General features: G+C 39.0%; 1 long non-coding RNA gene across 2 annotated transcripts in view; it reads right to left on the bottom strand.

The window, feature by feature from the left end:
• Nucleotides 1–18135, bottom strand: part of LOC143689808 (uncharacterized) — a 44374-nt gene extending 26239 nt beyond the window's left edge. Inside the window, exons 1-3 of one of the 2 annotated variants that reach the window (XR_013178920.1) lie at nt 17838–18135; nt 11031–11116; nt 6360–6468 (exon numbers count right to left, since the gene is read on the bottom strand). This is a non-coding gene — a long non-coding RNA (uncharacterized LOC143689808). Of the gene's footprint in view, nt 1–6359; nt 6469–11030; nt 11117–17837 lie in introns of those variants that run through there. The other variant, XR_013178919.1, reaches the window with a different exon arrangement.
• Nucleotides 18136–20414: the final 2279 nt, after the last annotated feature.

Raw genomic sequence — 20414 nt, 5'->3', positions numbered from 1 at the left:
CTTGGTAGGTCTCAAAATACCTAGCAAAGTACCTTTCATGTAGTAGCTGTTCAATAAATATTTACTGACCAAGATTTCTACTTCGAGGACAACGTCTGCATGTTATCTCACATTTTGGGTTGTGTTCATTTAAAAAATGCTTAAAAATCCAGTTATCTGGGAAAATAAGAGAAAGCAACTTTTGGGAAAACATCTGTGAGGAAAGCATTCCCATGAGAAAGTTTCTATCAGGTTGGGGGAAAAAAAAATGCTTAAAAAAAAAATCTTCCCTCAGGGCAGGAGACTTGGGATACTGCCAAGCCCTAGTTTCTGCTCTCTTAGAACAGTCTGGAATATGCCCACTGTCTGGAAGAAACTCACCTCTCTCTTGACTTCTTTCTTCTTTCCCCCACCCATTTCCATGCCCCACCCCACTCTCTTTCCCATTCCACAAAGACTTCCCTCTCCCTGGACACCTCATAGCAAATTCTTTATGGCTTCAGCTTTATTGCTTTTAGCCATGGAAACAACGTGCCTTCAGGCTGTAATTACATTCCATTTACAAACATTATCTCTAAGCGAGCAGCTAATAGCTTTTTGGTAATGCTATCTGTAATTCTGTAGCTGCTAAATTTATGTGTCAACTAAAATCTTGAAGTAAACAAAGTTTGTAAATTGATTCCTGTAGAATTGATGTCAGATCTTGCCAGACCCTAATACTGCTTGGATGACAACAACTGAGCTCATCAGCTAATAATCCAGCAGTGAAATTAAAAATATAATTGAACATTCTGAGCAGCCGTCAAGACCATGACATATAAAAAATAGGGTCTGACACATCAATGTCAGTTGCGTTGTGAAGAAGTCAATGTCTTCAGCTTCTGGAGGTTCATGTGGGTTAGCCTTTCCCCCAAAAAAGTTCAGACAGAACTAGCATTTAACGTTTACAGCAAAAAGTTTGTGGAATTGTAAAGAAGAATATAAGTCACAAGTAGTTCTTTCAAATATATTTGGGATTAGCAGATGGAAATGGTTCTTGAAAAGAAGTTAATATCTACTCTGATGTCTTAACTGTAAGGAGAGTGTCACCCAAGGACAGAATGGTGACCTGATTTTTTCTTCACACAGAAGGGCTCCTACATAAAACTATATGCAATGGAGTTTCCCACGCAATGGAGTATTAAATATCAGCAAACATCTGCATACTTTGATGAGATTTAACATTCTTTCAAGAGGGAGCTTTATACATTATGTAATAATAAAGAATATAAGTTCTGAAGATAGAATTTTATAGGTTTATGTAAAAAAACTATTTGAGCTAGACAAGCTTAAATCCTTAGTATTTCATTTGTCAAATGTAGTAATTATGAGGTAATTATGTGCTACTTCATAGCAATTATGAAGACTAAATGAGTTAAACAACTGACATGCCTAGAATAGGATCTAGCATATGATGAGAGACCAATCAATGTTGACTATTATTATATTATTATTCTTGCTACCTTTTTTTAGCCCAGGAACTGCCAAGCACCTGCTGCCCACATGGCTGTCCTAAGAGGCTTTCTGATAACATTCTCTTTATGGCCCCAGTAAGGAAAATTCTATGAGCCCTAGAAGGAGGGAAACTTTTTTTCAGACTAAAGGACCAAGCAAGAACATAAAACAACTAAAAGATAGGCAATAACATTATAAAGTGACTTGTTACTTCTTCTAAGGAAACTGAGGTCTCCAGAAATCCCTTGTAGTCCCGGGGTGGGGGTAGGCGGTAGGGGGGTGGGGGGGCATTCTATTCCTTGGAAGCACAAGGAATTTAGACATTTTTTCCCCCTCTGTTCTAGTTTGCTAGCTGCCAGAACGCAACACACCAGAGACAGATTGGCTTTTAATAAAAGGGGATTTATTTCATTAGTTCTTCAGAGGAAAGGCAGCTAACTTTCATCTGAGGTACTTTCTTATGTGGGCAGGCTCAGGGTAATCTCTGCTGGCCTTCTCTCCAGGCCTCTTGGTTCCAACAACTTTCCCCAGGGTGATTCCTTTCTGCATCTCCAAAGCCCTGGGCTGAGCTGCGAGTGCTGAGATGAGATATGCTGAACTGCTTGGGCTGTGCTACTTTGCGCTCTCTCATTTGAGCACCAGCCAATTAAGTCAAACGTCATTCATTGCAGCAGGCACGCCTCCTAGCCGATGCAGATGTAATGAGCAATAGATGAGGTTCACGTACCATTGGCTCATATCCATAGCAACAAAACTAGGTGCCTTCACCTGGCCAAGTTGACAACTGAATCTAACTACCACACTGTCCTCCTCTGAGCTGTGGTTTCTGTTTCCTCCTGCTAAGATTTTTTTCCCTCAACACTGGCTTCAAAGAGGAGTCCAGTTCTCCCCAACCTTTTCCTCTTCGTGCAATCTCCCCAACCTGACAAAGAAACCCAGGAATTTTACTGTGGATTATATAAGAAAAAGAGCAGGGTGATAAAGCAAAGCAAAATAAAATTGAGAAGCTACAGGGGTCCCAAATTTCTCAGAGATTTTAACCATGAATTCTTTTCCCTGATCGAACTGGGGCCCCAATGTCCTTCAGTTTTTTACCAAAATATCATTCATCACTAAGCCTTCCCCAAATCCTTTTCCTTTCAAAGGCACCTCAAAATAAGGAGGGCATAATCAAGATGGGTTGATTAGATTCTTCTCAAGGGAGCAGCTTGTACCCAGAGCAATCCCAGAAACGGCTCTCTCGTGGCCATCTCCTCGTTCCTCCACTTCTGTGCATGAAGGGTCATGGGGCAAAGCCCATTTATTTCAGGACTCAATTCCTTTCCTTAATTCAGTGGGTCTCAAATTTTAGTGTGCATCAGAATCACCTGGAAGGCTTGTTAAAACAGAATGCTGCTTCCTGCTGTCAGAGTTTCTGATTCACTAGGTCTGGGGTAGAACCTGAGAATATAGTTTCCACTCAGTGTCCAGGTGATGCTGATTCTGCAGGTGCTGGGGAGAACAGTTTGGGAACTGCTGACCTAATCTATCCTTTCAGGAGGAATACCCTACTTCTATCTCCACAAGATTTTTATAGTCCTGGAGTGGTCCTGCCACAGTGGTTCTCCTTTCTGGTCAAACAAAGGGAACCCATCTGCAGAATGAAGCCAGGATGCTGCATGGAAATAAAGAGAAAGGAAGGGCACATGTTAGCAGACTCAAGATTATCCAGACTCTGGGATCTTCTTGGGTCTAAGGTCAACATCAATATTTGGTTTCCCAGTTATTTTCATTTATAAATATACTTTTTTGCTGAGCTAATGTGAGTTGGATTTATGTAACTTGCAACAAAACAAAACACAGTGAATAGAATCTTTAAAAAAAAAATGTGTAGTTATAAAACTGTCCACTCAAGAGCCATACTGTTTTAGTTTTCTAGCTGCCAGAATGCAATATTTCAGAAATGGAACAGCTTTTCAAAAGGAGAATTTAATACACTGCAAGTTAACAGTTTTTAAGCTGTGGAAGTGTCCCAATTAAAGCAAGTCTATAGAAATGTCCAATCTAAGGCATCCAGGGACAGATACCTTGATTCAAGAAGGCCAGTGAAGTTCAGGGTTTCTCTCTCAAGTGGAAAGGCACATGATGAACATGATCAAGGTTTCTCTCTTGGCTGGAAGGGCACAGGACAAATGCAGGGTCATCTGCTAGCTTCCTCTCCAGCTTCCTGGGAGGCGTTTTCCTTCTTCATCTCCACAAGTTACTGGCTGGTGGACTCTGCTTCGTGGTTCTGTAGTGTTCTCTGTTGTGGCTTTCTCGTGGCCCCGTCATTCTTCTCTGCTCTCTCTGAATCTCCAGCTTTCCCCAAAATGTTTCCTCTTTTATACGATTCCAGTAAAGTAATCAAGACCCACCTGGAATGGGTAGAGACACGTCTCCACCAAACCCAGTTTAACACACATTCTTGAGTGAGTCACATCTCCATGGAGATAATCTAATTAAAGTTTCCAACATACAGTACTGAATAGGGATCAGAAGAAACAACTGCCTTTACAAAATGGGATTAGGAGTAAAACATGGCTTTCCTAGGATACATACATCCTTTCAAACCTGCAACATATTCTTAGAGATAATCAGAGAAATTATTTATCCACATCGGTTTATTCACTTAATCAACAGCAAATATCTATTACCATAAGGCAAAGTCAGCTCGAGTTGGGAGCAAGGGTAGGTGGAATGGCTTCTGGCTAAGTTAGTTCTTCCCCCTTATTTCTTTACCCTATCTTTAAACATAGCTATGATGGCTGGTGCTGCAGCAGCAATCTTGAAAGCATGAAGGAAAGGCCAGGAGGAGCCAGAGGCATGAGCTGTAATATCTTAAAGTACCTAGCATCCCTGACATCTTTGAACCACTGAATTGGTACCATAATCTGCATTCCTTCAGTTTTCTTTTATGTTAAAAAAAGAAAGTTCCTATTGGTTTAAACTATTGTGGACATATTTCCTTGCAGCTAGCTGAACATAGATCTACCAACAGACAAAATGCCTAAGTTGTGCAATTCTGGACAATAGTCTCCTTGATAAGCACATTGTCGGGACGAGGCAAGCATATTTTGGGGAACTGTGGATCTGAAAAAGGGAGGGTTGTAGGAGTAAAGCATGTTTTGAGAATTTTCTCTGCTGTCTCCAGACAACTTCTCTCCTAGAAACACACCAAGATTTAACCTCTGATACGTCCTAGATTTGGGGGCAGAAAATCAAAAATATTTACAAAGTCCTCTTGATGGACTGGGGACAATGTGGAAATATTAAACTTCCATACCTGGGGTATTCTTGATTCTCTCAAGCATTAGAGACTCCCAATTTAATAAGCCAGGCCCTCAATCTTGGGTCTTGCCTTTATAAAGCTTATTTCTGCAAAGGAGAAGCTAATTTTACTCATAATTATCCCTTAGGATCACCTCCAGAGAACCTATCTTTTTGCTCAGATGTGGCCTCTTCTCTAAGCCAACTCAGCAGGTGAACTCACTGCCCGCCCCTCATATGTGGGACATGACTCACAGGGGTGTAAATCCCCTGACAACATGGGGCAGGACTTCTGGGACAAGCCTGGCCCTGGCATCAGCGGATTATGAAAGACTTCTGGACCAAAACAGAAACAAGAAATGAAACAAAATAAAATTTCATTGGCTAAGAGATCTCAAATAGAGTCAAGGGGTCATTCTGGAGGTTACTCTTATGCATTATATAGATATTCCTTTTTATTTTCTAAAGTATCAGAATAATTAGAAGGAAAGACCTGAAACTGTTGAACTGCCATCCAGTAGCTTTGATGCTTGATGATGACTGTACAACTATATAGCTTTTATAGTGTGACCATGTGATTCCAAAAACCTTATGTATGGACAAATGAGCAATAAAATAAAGACATACATATATACATAATAGGGGAGGATAAGGGGTTTGGGGTGTTTGGGCTGTTCTTTTTTATTTATTTATTTTTTTGGAGTAACAAAAATGTTCTAAAATTGATTCTGGTGAAGAAGGCAGAACTATATGATGATACTGTGAGACACTGATTGTGTACTTTGGATGGATTTTATAGTGTGTGAATAAATCTCAATATGATTGCATTTAAAAAAGAGTTAACTTACCCTGACAGAAATGCTAAAGTAGACTTACAAATTTATTTTCCCATTTCTCTGGCATGAGAGAGACTGGGCCTCCTAACTACCCTAGTTTTCACTGTGGAGGATATTGTTAAACCTCTGGACATTATCTCGCTCCTTTTCCCATCTCCCCTGTGTCTTTTACAATTGCTAAGAGTAGTATGGTCAGTCCTGTCCAATTCCACAGTCCTTCCATATTTTTAGTATAAGACTTTTATTAGTAAGAGCTATAATACCATTATATTGTTATAAAAGCAATTATAGTGGTGAGATTATTATATTGCTATCCATTAATAATTATAGCTGAAAATATAGTGAACATTGTTGAATTCAATTCTGTATACGTTTGTCATTCATTCCCAGCGATTTGAAAGAGTCTAGGGTCCAAAATAGAATAGCGCAACAAATTTAAGCACTTCTAAGTACAATTATTTGAATAATAAGTTGTAGTCATTGGAGAGAGGCCTAGAGATTCTATCACCTGGTCTAACTTCCTTATTTTAAAAGTGAGACACTGAGTAAACCAAAATGGGGGCAATCTTCATATATAGTTTCATGTTGTCTTCAGCTGTGTCTATTTACATAAACTGATAAGGGACATATGTTGCTTTCATACATCTACCCTCCTACCCACGGGTGCCTGACACAATATCTTGCTCACAGAAGTTTCTCCATTGATGTTTATTGAGTTAAGAACTGGTTGTACATACTTTGTCTCATTTGACAGACCATTGTAGGTGGTCCCATACTGTCCTTGTGGCCTTCATGGTCCCCTGATTGGACCTTGTGGCTCAGCAGGTAGAGTTCTCACCTGCCATGCTGGAGACCTGGGTTCGATTCCCGGTACCTGCCCATGCCAAACAAACAACAACAACAACAAAAAAAAATAAAATGAAGAAAGAACATTATATTGTAAACCACACTACGACTAATGAACCAGAACATTTTAACATCAAAGAAAATTTATCAAAATTGTTCAAGACATTGGACTGACCACTTGCTTTAATATCCTGTACGTCCCAGAACAACACTGAAATAGTTCATGAGCACAAGAAAAAATAAATAAAAATAGAGGAAACAGCAGGGGCTGGGGACAAGAATAACCAATGGACGAAAGATTTTAATAAGCTCCTCAAGGACAGAAAGCAGATGGTTGTATATTGATGGATCAGAGCAAAGGAAGTCACAGACTGGAAGATTTTGTGAGGGGGGCTGAGCTGGGGTGCTGCAAACTGCCAACTAGAATTCTAGAGAGGGTCTAGGCTCAGGGGAAGGATTCATCTGTGTCCAGGAAACAGAAGGACTTACTGAAAATATATACAGAGAAAATGTTTGCCAGTTAAAATCTTCCCTCTCTGTCCTTTCCCACCACTGACATTTGCAAGCCATCTGGGGAGCTAAGGCTTCCAATGGGATGTTGGCACTCCAGAGTAAATTTTCCTCACTCTGATTTATGGGGAAACTCTGCTTGACAGCCAGTTCCAAATCTTCTCACTTTAAAGCTAAGCTTGTCATTCCACAAGCCCCACCTTTGTAAACAGAACTCCCCATCAGAATCTCCACCCGGTGAGCCAGCCTATCTGGAAACCAGTATTGGAAACCAGCACAACAGGGAAAGCACCTATATCAGACCCTTGCCCTTTATTCCTAAATGTGAGGAGACAAAGCAGAACAAAACAGGAGCATAAGCTAAAGAATCAAGATAAAGAGGAAAAATTATCCCAGGTGAAAACAGACAACTAGGTTATTCAAGAAAAAGGAGCCAGCAGAGAACAATGAAGAGCTTTTCTATAATTAAAAATAAGATGACACACACACACGAAAATAGCATGATAGGAAAATAACATCCCCCAAATATTCCAAGATGTAAGCAAAAAGATAAACAATAATGTGCGAAAATATAAGTGGACGGGTGAATGATCCACAGTGTCTCCCAGTTTCAACATTTCCTATGAAGGTATGTGTAAACTTATTTATGCATTTATTTTTGTCAGCACTGCATTAAAAAGCTAAACATCCACAGGATGGCAGTCTAAGTACAGTTATATGAAGATTTTGCTTCCCTGCTTTTTCCTGAATTTTTCCTGGTAGAAATTACACGGCAAAAGGGACTAAGAGAAATATTTTAAGGAAAATTCAGTAAGGCCATAAATAACACCCATAAACCAGGCTTAACCTCTGGCATTTATTAAACCTCTCCAACATCTTATATATTGCATTACCACAGGCCATAGCAGCCTGGTTTTGACATATTTTTACAATAACAAACTCAAAGCCATATTTCTCTGGGGCTCAGACCTCCACTGCAACTGCAGGAAGTTCAGTTTGCTGCCTACTTCCTTCACTCTTCCAGCTTTTTCTGAGATCCCTGGTGAAGTGCTTCATGAACCAATCCTCACACTCTTAGCTCCTTCATACCTGTATATATGTATATGAAGGGAAGGTTGGAAATTCTCCAGCAGGAGCTGACTCTGTTGTCAACAGATAGGATTTTTTCTACCTCACTGAAACTTCAGTTCTGATCTTCAGGTCTGTGATGGTCAGTTCTGGGCAACTTGGCCAAGTGATGATGCCAAATTGTCTGGTCAGGCAGGCACTGGCCTGACCGTTGCTGCAAGGATATTTTGTGGCTGGTTCATAAACCAGAAAACTGGTGTATTAAATCATCAGTCAGTTGATTGCATCTGTGGCTGATTACATCCGTGATCAACTAAGGCATATTTCCCCGCAAGGAGATAATCCAGTCAGTTGTAGACTATTGAGAAAGAAAAGAGGCTCTCACTGCTTATTCATCCAGTGAGCCTCTCCTATGGAGTTCATCTAGACCCTTCATTGGAGCTGCCAGCTTCACAGCCTGCCCTGTGAATTTTAGACTCTTTCATTTCCACAGTTGCATGAGACACCCTTATAAATCTCATATTTAAAGATTGCCTCTGCCCTATTGGTTCTGTCTCTCTGGAGAGTCCTGATTAATTCAAGGTTTGTTTTTTTTTCTGTTGGGGGGGCAGGGCAGGGCATGGTCTGGGAAATGAATAATTCAAGGTCTTTTAACCCTTGGCACCAGACCATCAAAGAATATGGAGTTGTGTTGAAAATATCATCACAACACCACCTAAGTAGTGTTTGATTGAATAACTGGGCAATAACCCAGCCAAACTGACACATAAAACTTACCATCACAATTCCCTTTGCCATTTTCCTTTCTTCTTGCTTGGGGGCAATGTCTTGGGGGCAATGTCTGCAAAATGAAGATTTTGCTTGTGTTGCCTATTTCTGGTGTCTCTGGGATGTTGCCTCCAAGCTGCTGAAGCTTCAGCCACCCTTGCTGTTGAATCTGCTTGAGTTCATTTATCCTTTAATCTTCCACTCAGATTTCAGAGATACGGTTACCGATCATGGCCTCTCTTCCGGGGATCTCAAGACTCATGAGCGAAAGAACCCAGGGTGTACTCATGTACAAACCCACCCTTAACCACTAGCTCTTTTCTTTGGACTAAACATGTACATTTTGACTTTCTCTTTAGTTCCCTCAGAATGGAAAAATAAAGATCAAATTGTTGGCATGACCTAGGAGGTCCTGTATTGCCTGACACCCTCTTTTTCTCCAGCTGCATCTACCCTCGGCTTCCCTGCACTCCTGCTTCAAAGGTCTTCATATAACTCCTTGAACTTGCAAGGCTCAGTCCAGCATCGGGCCTCTGTCTGCACTGTCCCCCGTGCCTGGTGTACTTGCATCCACGCCACACCTTCATTACCCTGTCTCTAGAGAATACTAGCTTTCCTTCAGATCTCAGTTCCATTGTCATTTCTTCAAGAATGTCTGTCCTGGTAGTCTTACCTGGTTATTTCCTATTACATGCACTTATGATTTTATATACAATTAAAAAATTATAGTCCTTATCACAATTGAAAGTTCCTATTTCTATATGTCATTCTTATATAATATATTTCTCCCCAACTACACTATCAATGTCATGAGGGCCAGGGGGTGTCTGTTTTGGTTCACCATTATGTCTCCAGCTCTTAACTGAAATTTGGTGAATAAGTAAAATAATTAGCTTTTGAAGCCTTTTCAGGGCCTAATGCAGAATCTTAAAAATAGGTGATGATAAAAACTATTACATTATTAAATGAATCAATTTATATAAATATCTCTAAACGTCAAGCAGATATCATATGATTGAATATTCTTTAACTGAGGCCATGTACATCTTATTCCCAGAATATCTCCTTACAGTACCATTTTTTTGCATTTCCATGGAGCTGACAATTTAACACTTTAGTATCAAACTACTTTAAATCCTTTGTAATCTTGTGCAAATAGTTCAGGTAATGAAAAAAGATTTTCAACTGTTGTTCAAAGACCAAGATTTTAATCATAGTTCTGCTATCTTAACTTCAATGTCTGATTCCCCTGTAGGGTTAAATATTTTTAATAATGTATGTATTCCATTGTTATTTGGGGGATTAAATGGAATTATTAGAAAACATCTAGCCTATAGATGGTGTTAAATAAATATTAATTGCTTCTCCTTCCTTATACAACAAATTTTTCTATTGCCTCATCTGAGATACTATACACACAAAACACTTTTACACTATATATGTACACATGTACCATATCTGTATATATGTAATATATGTATATACACAGTTACATATATACATGCCTATATATATTTTGCAGGGGTTGCTCTGCCCATGTTTACTACAAAAAACATGGAGAAATCCATGAAGCTTTAAGTAAGGAGTGTGTTATCTCTTGGGCACTCACTTTCTCTGGGCCTTATCTATAAAATGAGATTGTCCCTTCCAAAGGGCTCATATGAAGAACCACAAAATTACAAATGGAAGTCAAAGCAATTAGTCATATGAGACTTAAGTATGAGACAAAATTGGCCACTACAACATTGTCCTAAGCATATTCAAATATGTTAATAGAGTTGTTGAATAACGGAAGTATTAAGGAAAACGGAAATCTTGTGAAATAAGCTCACAATAAAGTATTCCCAGTGACCTTTCCTTCACCGCTGGGAAGTATACTGCATAACAGAGCGGAAAACAGGAGCTAATATGCTCTAGACTCTTGCAGTCTTTACTAGAAAACAAACACATCTATTTAACATACGGGAGACTTTAAAACATGGAGCATTAGAATTCTACTAAACTTCTTATGAAGTTTCTAGATTTCAGGAAGGAGTTTATATTAGGAAGTTTCATCTGAACCTACAATTGCTTAATGTCTGGATCAACAAAGTATTTGGGCACATCTAAACAGTGAGCTCTCATGAACATAAGACAGATACTAGAAGTTACCTTCAGAGTGAGAGCTAGACATGCTAGGACTAGAATCTATTAATTCATCATTTATTCATTTCATCACCAACTATCCATTGAGTGCTTACTTACTATGTGCCACGCTCCATTCCAGACACCGGGTGCACACCCAGGAATAATGCTGCAAGGTCTGTGTTCTCATGGCATTCATGTTTAGGCTGTAATGTGGAGGATGGATTGGGGGTAGAGATAAGAACAAGGAAATTCTTTAGAGGCTGTCACCTATGAGATGATAGGAATGGGAGCAGTGGACCGATTTGACTAAATTATTACTTTTCCTGGCATCATTCCTCAGTCACAGCTTCCTCACCCCACAACCATCAAAAACAACAACCACCAATGCCATCAGGGAGCAGATGGCTCCCTCCATGTGCTGTCATAACAAACTGTCCTTGTGCAAGGCTGTCAGCACCTTGAGACTAGAGATTCTTAATGAAAACAACTACAATGACAATTGCAATCATAATACGATCATTGAGCATTTACTATGAGCCAGATATTACATTACATATCCCATGTGACCTTCAATAAGCACTCCTATTGCACACATGCTATTTCCTCTACTTCACAGTAGAGGAAATGCATTCTGAGAGTTTCGATTTATCCCTAGCTCCAGAGCCAATCACAGGTCTCATCAATAATAAGCTTCCAAAAATAACAATTGGAAGGTTTATTGAACTAACATATCCAGAATGTACTATGCACTTCATTTTCCTATTCTAATTATTACCTTCTTTGCCTGTGTTTCATACCCTCCACTAATGACATTGTTCAGATAAAGGAAATGATCTCAAGTTGAGGGGATTGGAAAATAACAGATACGTGATTTTTTTTCTCTTGGCAAATGCCATTTCCTCCATTTTATGGAAAATTTTATTCTTCCTAGTGTCAGGACTTCATTTGGTCCAAAATTTGTAAACAGACATTAGATCTTTCAAAAAAATTAATCTGGCTCTTTCTTATGATAATATATTATCAGTATTATAAGAAAAATAGATCAAGTCCTAAATTAATGATATCTTTTTAATTTTCAATTCAATGTCTCTTCAAATGATGTGACAGTATAGCAAAAGAAAAAAATGACAGTGTATCTGGAAGGCACAAAAATTAATTAAAAATTAGTTTAAATAATCTAAAATTTATTAAATTCGCTGGTTATGCAGTTAATCTATAAATGTCAACAACTTTTAATATGTAAAAATAACAATTATGAAATATGGTGGTATTTATAATGAAAATTAATCGACAAGAAATGTACAAGTTTTATATGACAAATACCTTAAAACAATACTAAAGTATTTAAAAGAATACTTGAATAAGTAGATATATTCAATTATATACTCCTTGAATAATTTCCTGATATTGGACTGCAAAAATTCGGTATTTAAAAGGGGCCAGTTCTTTCTTAATTATGTACTTAATATATTTCCAATAAAAATACTAACAATTATTTTGGAGGGATGGAAAGACAGGGAACAGGAGTTGCAGGAGCTGGGCAAGCTGATTCTAAATTTCAAATGAAAATAAGCATACAATAATATTCTGGAAACATAGTAAAAAAGAAGCATAATGATACAATGTTAGTTCTGTTAGGTTTTTTTTTTGTATGCAGTGTGGCAGGGGTCACGTTTCATTCTTTTTCCATGTGAGTATCCCATTATTGCAGCACCATTTGTTGAATTTTTGTTCATTTGTTTTTTGTTTTTGTTTTTTTTTTTTGTGGAAGTGCATGGGCCAGGAATCGAACTCCCGTCTCCTGCATGGCAGGTGAGAATTCTACCACTGAACTACCCTTGCACCCCCGGTTCTGTTAGAATTAAATATGCTCTAAAGTTGTCATTATTTAGGCATCAATAGACAGATCAACATAACAGAAAATACAGAAATAGAGTCATATGTGATAGCTATTTTTTAAAGTGGTGGAAAATGGGTTATGCAAAAATTCATTTTAGGATATATGGCTATCCACCACCTATGGAAAGATATTCTTTGCAAAAATAATTCTCAGATGCATCAAAATTTAAAATAAAAAATGAAAGAAAAAATACTGGGAGAAAATATGAAAAACTATTTGTTTAGATTGAAATGGGGAAAAGGGAATCTATAAATGTTGGTGAGGATGTGGAGAAATTGGGACACTTTTGCACTGCTGGTAGGAATGTATAATGGTACAACCACTATGGAAGACAGTCTGGCTTCTTCTTAGAAGAATAAATATTGAGTTGCCCTACAATCTGGCAGTGCCACTACTTGGTATATACACAGAAGAGCTGCAAGCAGTGATACAAACAGATATTTGCACAACGATGTTCATAGCAGCAATTGCCAAAGATGGAAACAATCCAAGTGCCCATCAACAGATGGGTGGATAAACAAAATGTGTTATACATATACAATGGAATATTATGCAGCAGTAAGATGAAATGACATCTTGAAGTACATGACAAGATGGATGAACTTTGAGGACATAATGCTGAGTGAAATAAGCCAGACACAAAGGGATAGATTCTGTATGATACCACTTTTATGACCACAATAAAGGGAAATTCGGGGGCTTATACTGTAGAATATAGAGGACCTAGAGATACATGGGAGCTAGAGATGGGTAAACAGTTAGCTAATGAAGGTGAACTTAAATGTTAGGGAATGGATAGAAGTAAAGGAAGTTCATTAGTGTGTCTGTAACTAATATTACCATATTCGCGGTAAACATGATTGAAAGGGGTTGTATGGAGACATGTATCCCACTGATTAATACTACAAATATAAGTAAGTCCTTGCATGAATTACTTCAAAGGTATGAATCTTGTACAAGAGTTCATAATATCAGGGTATAGGGGGAAAACCACTATTGCTTGCTGTGGGCTATGTTAACAGGAAAACATCAACAGTACTACAGAAATAACAGGGAAAAATAATTGAGGAGCGGGGAGGACAAGAAGTAAAGGGAGATTTAGATTTCCCATTTGGTGAGGATGTGCTTATTGGTTGTCTTTCTCTTGGGAGCAATGAAAATTGTCTAAACTTGAGAGTGTTGATGGACTATTGACTTTGGACATTATACATGATGCCCAATAGATGAGGTGGCTGAAGGATGCACTGACTGAGAATAGAATGACGAACTATGGTGTATACATATGATCGAATACTGTGCTGCTGCAGTTGTGAAACATGCAGTGTTGTGAATGAACCTGTGGGAGATTATGTGATGCAAAATAAGTCAGGAAAAAAGAGCGAATATTGTATGGTTTCATTCAGAAAATACTTATAAGAAAATTGAGGCCTAGACTGTAGGCTCTTATAGAGGTTGCATTTAGTATGGAGTGGTAACTGTTTATCTAGGTGTTGAGAGACTGTGCTATACATGTATAACCTGGTATTTCCCTGGAACTTTGGGTACCTGTGTGACACCTAAGACTCAGAGTAGGAGTACTGCAGTTCCAAGGTCAGTATTGTCACATACAACCATTGTTAAAGAAATTGACAATTAGAAATAAGAATGAAGCCAATCAGGTTGGGACTAAGGTAAATCATCATACAGGGGTAAGGAAGACATGGTCTGTATTTTAGAACTTCGCTTACTCTATGAGACTGAAGGAAGAGAGGTTTATTTTGTCCAGAACCTAAATTTTCTGTAGCACATAAGCCAACTCAACCTGTCTGGATAAATCATTTAAACAATCCAAACACAGGGAGCCCAGAATGAGAATGAGGGCTTGTAATTCTGTTTGGCTTAATTTAATGCCTGGATCCATCACAGAGAATGTTGGGTAGAGAATTTTAAAGTGTTGGTGAAGTCACCTAAGGGACAGGAGAAAAAATACGGAACTATTAAGCTGTACCACCGAGGAAAACCCTGATACTGTCTCAAACATTAGGAACTCGCAAGTCAATAGGCCAAGCCCTTGATCTTGAGGCTTAGCTCTTGTGAAGCTTATATTAGTGCAGAAGCTTACCCTGCCCACAAGTATGCCTAAAAGTCACCTTCCAGAAGACCTCTTTTGTGGCTCAGATTTGGCCTCTCTCTCTCTAAGCCTAAGTCTGTAAGTAAAATCATTACCCTACCCCCTCCATGCTATCCAGGAGTGAAAGTCTCCCTGGCAACGTGGGACATGACTCCCAGTGTTGAGCCTGGCCCTGGCACTGTGGGATTGATGATGCCTACCTAACCAAAGGGTGAACAGAAGTGTAACAAATAAGGTATCAGAGGCTGAGAGAGTTCAAATAGAGTTGAGAGTCTACTCTTATGTAAGCTCAGCAAGATATTGCTATTTACCATGGTTTGCCAAACCTTAATCAAAACCATTCCTGCCAACCCTAAAAAACACCTTGGACTTTATCTGAGGTCCTACAAAGTTTCCATGCACTATGACAACTTTTCAGAAACCCAAAACCTCCAGTTGGGCTCCTTGGCCAGATTAAGTCCTGAAACCCAGAGTGGGGAGGCCTCTCTAGAACATCAACTAGTTTCCTCCCCTTATCCCATATTGACAGCCCTTTCCAGAATGAAAAAGATAGAATGGACATAGCCCAAATATCCCTAAAGATTGGGAGAAAGAGCAAAAGAGAAAATGAAGTTATAACAGAGAAGATACGATTTTACAAATGGGTATGATTCCTGAATCATAATACTGATATTTCTTTTAGTCTCCAGCATCTTGGGACAGCTGGAAGCAAAAACTTAAAATTATGGAATTGTAACCCATACCAAACTCTGAAATCTGTTCTACAACTAAATCTGATCTACGACTATTGCAGTGTGCTTTGAAATTTATTGCTTTTTTGTATCTATGTTATTTTTAGCAATAAAAAGATTGAAATGGGGACCTCCTAAGTAAAATAAAATATGCAGAAGTCCTAAAAATTGATAAATTTTACTATATACAAATTTGAAATGTTAATATGTTAAAAAATGATTTAAATGGAAATTAAAAAATAAGAAACCAAATGGGGAAAAAAGTCAAAAAGATAATTCCTTTGAGACAATTCATGGGATTGTCAATACAAAGAGCCAGTATACACTAGAAAATGGACAAAGCACACTAGCAGATAATTCATAGACAAAGAAACAAAAGTGACTTTTAAACATATGAAAATTTGAAGGTGTAAGGAAAAATATACATTGGTGAGAGTGTTAATTACAAATTCTTGGTAATATCCTTCAAAATTCATCCATTCTACTACTAAGGATTTATCCCCGAGATAAATCTGTGCAACATGGCATATGTTTGCAGACATTTAAACAAAGATGAAAAAGCCTGTAAACAATCAAAATGTTTGTTTGGATGAGACTGGGTAAACAAATTAGGCTACAATCACACAAATGGAATCTATGTAGCTATTAAAAAATGAGATGGATAAATGCACACATGTGGAGCAACTTCTCTTTCACCAAGTAAACAGTAGTGAAAAAGCAAAGTATAGAACAATGAATACGGTATGCTTTTATTGTGCAAAGAAAAATTTACACAAATAAATGTTCATATGCACGGCATGTATCTGAAAGGATTCGCACGAAACTGATAACTGGGATGGATGCAGAGAGGAAGCAGAATGTAGGGCTTCAGGTGGGAATGAGGCTTATCCTATTCTATGTTTGCTTTATACCATTTTAACATTTATCCTGTGCATGGATTACCTTTACATACCACACAGTAAAACCATTTATATTGACCAATGAGTGGGAACAAATTCAGAATTAACCGAAGAGATTTAAGTCTTTTAATAGCAATGGTTAAATCTTCCAGGTATTTGTGGAATGCTCATTCATTGCAGCAGATGGCAGTACTATACACAATTTGGTTTATTACTGATCCCTGGCGAATGTGAAATGGAAGTGGTTAAAAACTCATTCTCAAAAGAGCTGGAAACATAGGGAATAGTTTATATTTGTATTGGATTTAGATTTGGTACTGGCTTTTTGAATTTTATTCTCAAAGGGACTTCGGCTATCATTTAGTCCAATTTCCTTGTTTTACTTGAAAACATTTGAGTTCAAAAATGATAAGTAAATTCACTGGGTATCTAGCAGGTACTTCACAGCAGAACCAGGCTGAAACCCAAGGCTCCTGGTTGTTTCTGCCACAAGGAGATAATGTGACAGGTGTTGAGAATTAGTTTGTGATTCTTTTTTTAAATATTCCTTTTCATAAATCTGATTCAGACCTCATGAAGTAAAAGGAAGGTCAAACAACTCATCTAGAGTTGCAAAAAGCACTACGCTAGTTCATTTATACCTGCATATAATTTTTGTGGCCCGTGTAAGCATTTCCCTCTACTGTTTACAAGATATGTCCTTTTCTTTTTGGTATTTCTCTTTAAAACAACTCAGTATCATATTTGTTCAGTCCTCATTAGGTTTCTACATTACCTATTAATTTAAAGTATGTGTTTTATGTTTATTTCTTCAGTTGTTGAAAAAACAGTTTCCCTCCTTTTCTCAATTTATGGTGATTCTTGCTTTTCTCATAGTAGGTATCAACTGCACAGTGGCCATTGTCTAAAAATAACTGTGTCTATTTGCCTAGGGACACTCCAGAGGGGCAGTTCCTCCTTATTTGCAGTTTCCTACTCTGACTGTAATACCCCTGCAATCTGGAATACAAGTAAGTGGGCACTGACAAAACCAACACCATCAAACCCAACTTCTACCAGCGATGTGAACAAACAGGAAAGGGGTGGAGGATATAACAAGCCCCTACCGAGAGCAGAGCTCTCCCCTGCCCTGCCCTCCTTACTGCAATCAGAAGGGACAGCTGAGGACAGGGGTGGACATAGGCTGTGGGCAGGGTGGGGGACCGTGTGAGGCAACAGCAAGAAGTCAGCCCTGGACAATCACTCAACCCCTCGTTCTGGGATTTACTTCAGTCCAGTACTCACATCTGAATACTCTGACGTTCTCTGGAATGGAAGAAGCATTTAACTGGGTTAGTTCTGGGTTGGTGAGGCATATCTCTTATCAGTCAATAAAACAGAGTCAGAACACATGAATGCTCTACTCTGTTCTCTCACATAGTACAAGTGTTATTGGGGCAAGTCAAAAGTTAAATTGGTCACTGGGTGTTCGAAAGGTGAGTTAGCTAAATTTTAATGTGTAAAATGTAGGCATGGGCTATGTGCTAGTTTGGAACTATTATGTGCCCCAGAAAAGCCATGCTATTTCCGTAATCCAATTTTGTGGGACCAGACCTATTGTTTAGGGTGGAACCTTTGATTAGATTGTTTCCGTGGAGATTGACCCACTGAATTGTGGGTGTGATCTTTTGTCTGGATGGAGATATGACCCCGCCCATCCAAAGTGGGTCTTGATTAGTATACTGGAGGCCTTTAAAAGGGACACATTTTGGAAAAGCACAGTTGTTTCAGAGCCAACACACAGACGTTTCCAGATGCAGAAAGAATGCGCCCTCAGGGAAGCAGTTTGAAACCAGAAGCCAAAGGACCAGCAGACACCAGCCATGTGCCTTCCCAGCTACAGAGATGTTCTGGACTCTATCACCTTTCTTAAGTCAAGGTATCTGCCTTGGATGCCTTTGTTTGAACATTTTTATGGCCTTAGAACTGTAGACTTATAACTGAATGAATCCCCTTTATAAAAGCCAACCCATTTCTGATATATTGCACTGATATACAAATTATATCGATGTTTTTATACTGGCACAAATAATCACTTGGAGCCTATATTAAAAATACAGATTCTTGCCAGAGACCTGGGTTCAATTCCTGGTGCCTGCCCATGCCAAATATATATATATATATTTCCTATATATATATATATATATATATATATATATATATATATATTGGAAGATTCCAATATTTCTCTCTTCTAAACTCTTATTCAAAAATATTACAGTGGGGCCCAGAATCTGTGTGTTTTCAAAAAGAGAGTTTCCGAAGATTTCAAAAAAATTCTTTAAGAACTAAAATCCTATTATTATAATTTATTTCTGCTACCCTGCCCTTTTCTCCATCCTGTTCTGCCTATTTCACATGGTCCTTGTTGCACGCCTGTGATTTGCACCAGAATCACCTTTGGAAAATTTAAACATATCCATGCCCGTTTTCCAACTCTAGCTGAGCACCACGGACTGCCTTAGTGCTTGTGTGTATGAACTTCTGTACAACTGCTGGCTTGGTGTTTGCCCTCCATGTTTCCTCCCCACCCTTCTGCGCCTTCTCTCTGCTGCAGAAGGTGGCCTTTACTGACCTCGTCAACAGGCTCCTTGTTCTTCGACTTCAGCTGGGTTTGATTCTGGTGTCAGTTTGGCCAAGTGATGATGCCCAATTGTCTAGTCAGGCAAGCACTGGGCCTGACCATTGCTGCAAGGATATTTCCTGGCTGACTGATAAATGGAAGGCTGGTATATTAAATCATTAATCAGCTGATTGTATGTGTGGCTGATTACATAGGCAATCAACTAAGCCATGTCTCCCTCAATGAGATAATCCAGCCAGTTGAAGACCTTTAAAGAAGAAGACTCTTTCACTGCCTCTTCAGCCAGCAAGCTTGTCCTGTGGAGTTCATCCAGACACTTCATTGGAGCCACAAACTCCACAGCCTGCTCTATTGAATTTGGACTCTTCCATTCCCCTGGTTGTGTGAGACACCCTGATAAATCTCATATGTACAATCTCTCCTGTTGGTTATTTTTCTAGAGAACCCTGACTAACACAGCCAGTTGGAGACATCAACAGGAAAGGGGAGACTGGAAGGATATTCATTAGTCTCAACCCTCTGTCATGGTTTGAAGCTGTCATGTACCCTAGAAAAGGCGAGGTCCTTTTAATCTATTCTTATGGGTGGTACCTTGTGATTAGGTTGTTTCAATGTGACCCACTCAATTCGAGGTGAGTCTTAACCCTTTACTGGAGTCCTTTGTGAGAGAATAAAACACAGAAGAATGGAAAGAGCTCAGAGAGAGAGAAAAACGCTGAGAGAAAAAAAACACCCAGAGAACTTGAAGAGAAAGGCCCTGCTGGTGCTAAGAGAGACCCACTGAAGCTTAGAGAGGAGGCCACTGGAACCAGAAGTTGAAAGCAAGGAGACCAGGGAAAAGAGGCCGTGTGCCTTGCTATCTGACAAAGGAAACTCAAAGGCCAGTAGCCTTTCTTCAGAGAAAGTATCTTCCTCTTTGTGCCTTAAGTGGGAGATTTTCACGCCATTAGAACTGTAAAATTGTAAGCTAATAAACCACCTGTGTAACAGCCAACCCGTTTCTGTTATATTGCATTTTGGCAGCTTTATCAAACCAAAACACCCTCCTTCTTACCCACAGCATCACTGTGTGTTGGCTACATCCCTTTGCTAAAGGCCACGGCCCTGTCAGGGGAACTTCTCTTACAGTTAGAGCTGCTGTCTAGGACTTCCATCAGACCTGAGGTTGGCAATGGCTCCCACATTGTTGCTCACCCCGAGTTATTGTACCAGCCCTTAGGAATTCCCCTTAATCTTCT

The sequence above is a fragment of the Tamandua tetradactyla genome, chromosome 7 (assembly GCF_023851605.1).
Source record: "Tamandua tetradactyla isolate mTamTet1 chromosome 7, mTamTet1.pri, whole genome shotgun sequence".
NCBI classification, from domain to species: Eukaryota; Metazoa; Chordata; class Mammalia; order Pilosa; family Myrmecophagidae; genus Tamandua; species Tamandua tetradactyla.
Note: the sequence above shows the minus strand (reverse complement) of the source record. Positions and strands in the feature narration are given on the sequence as shown.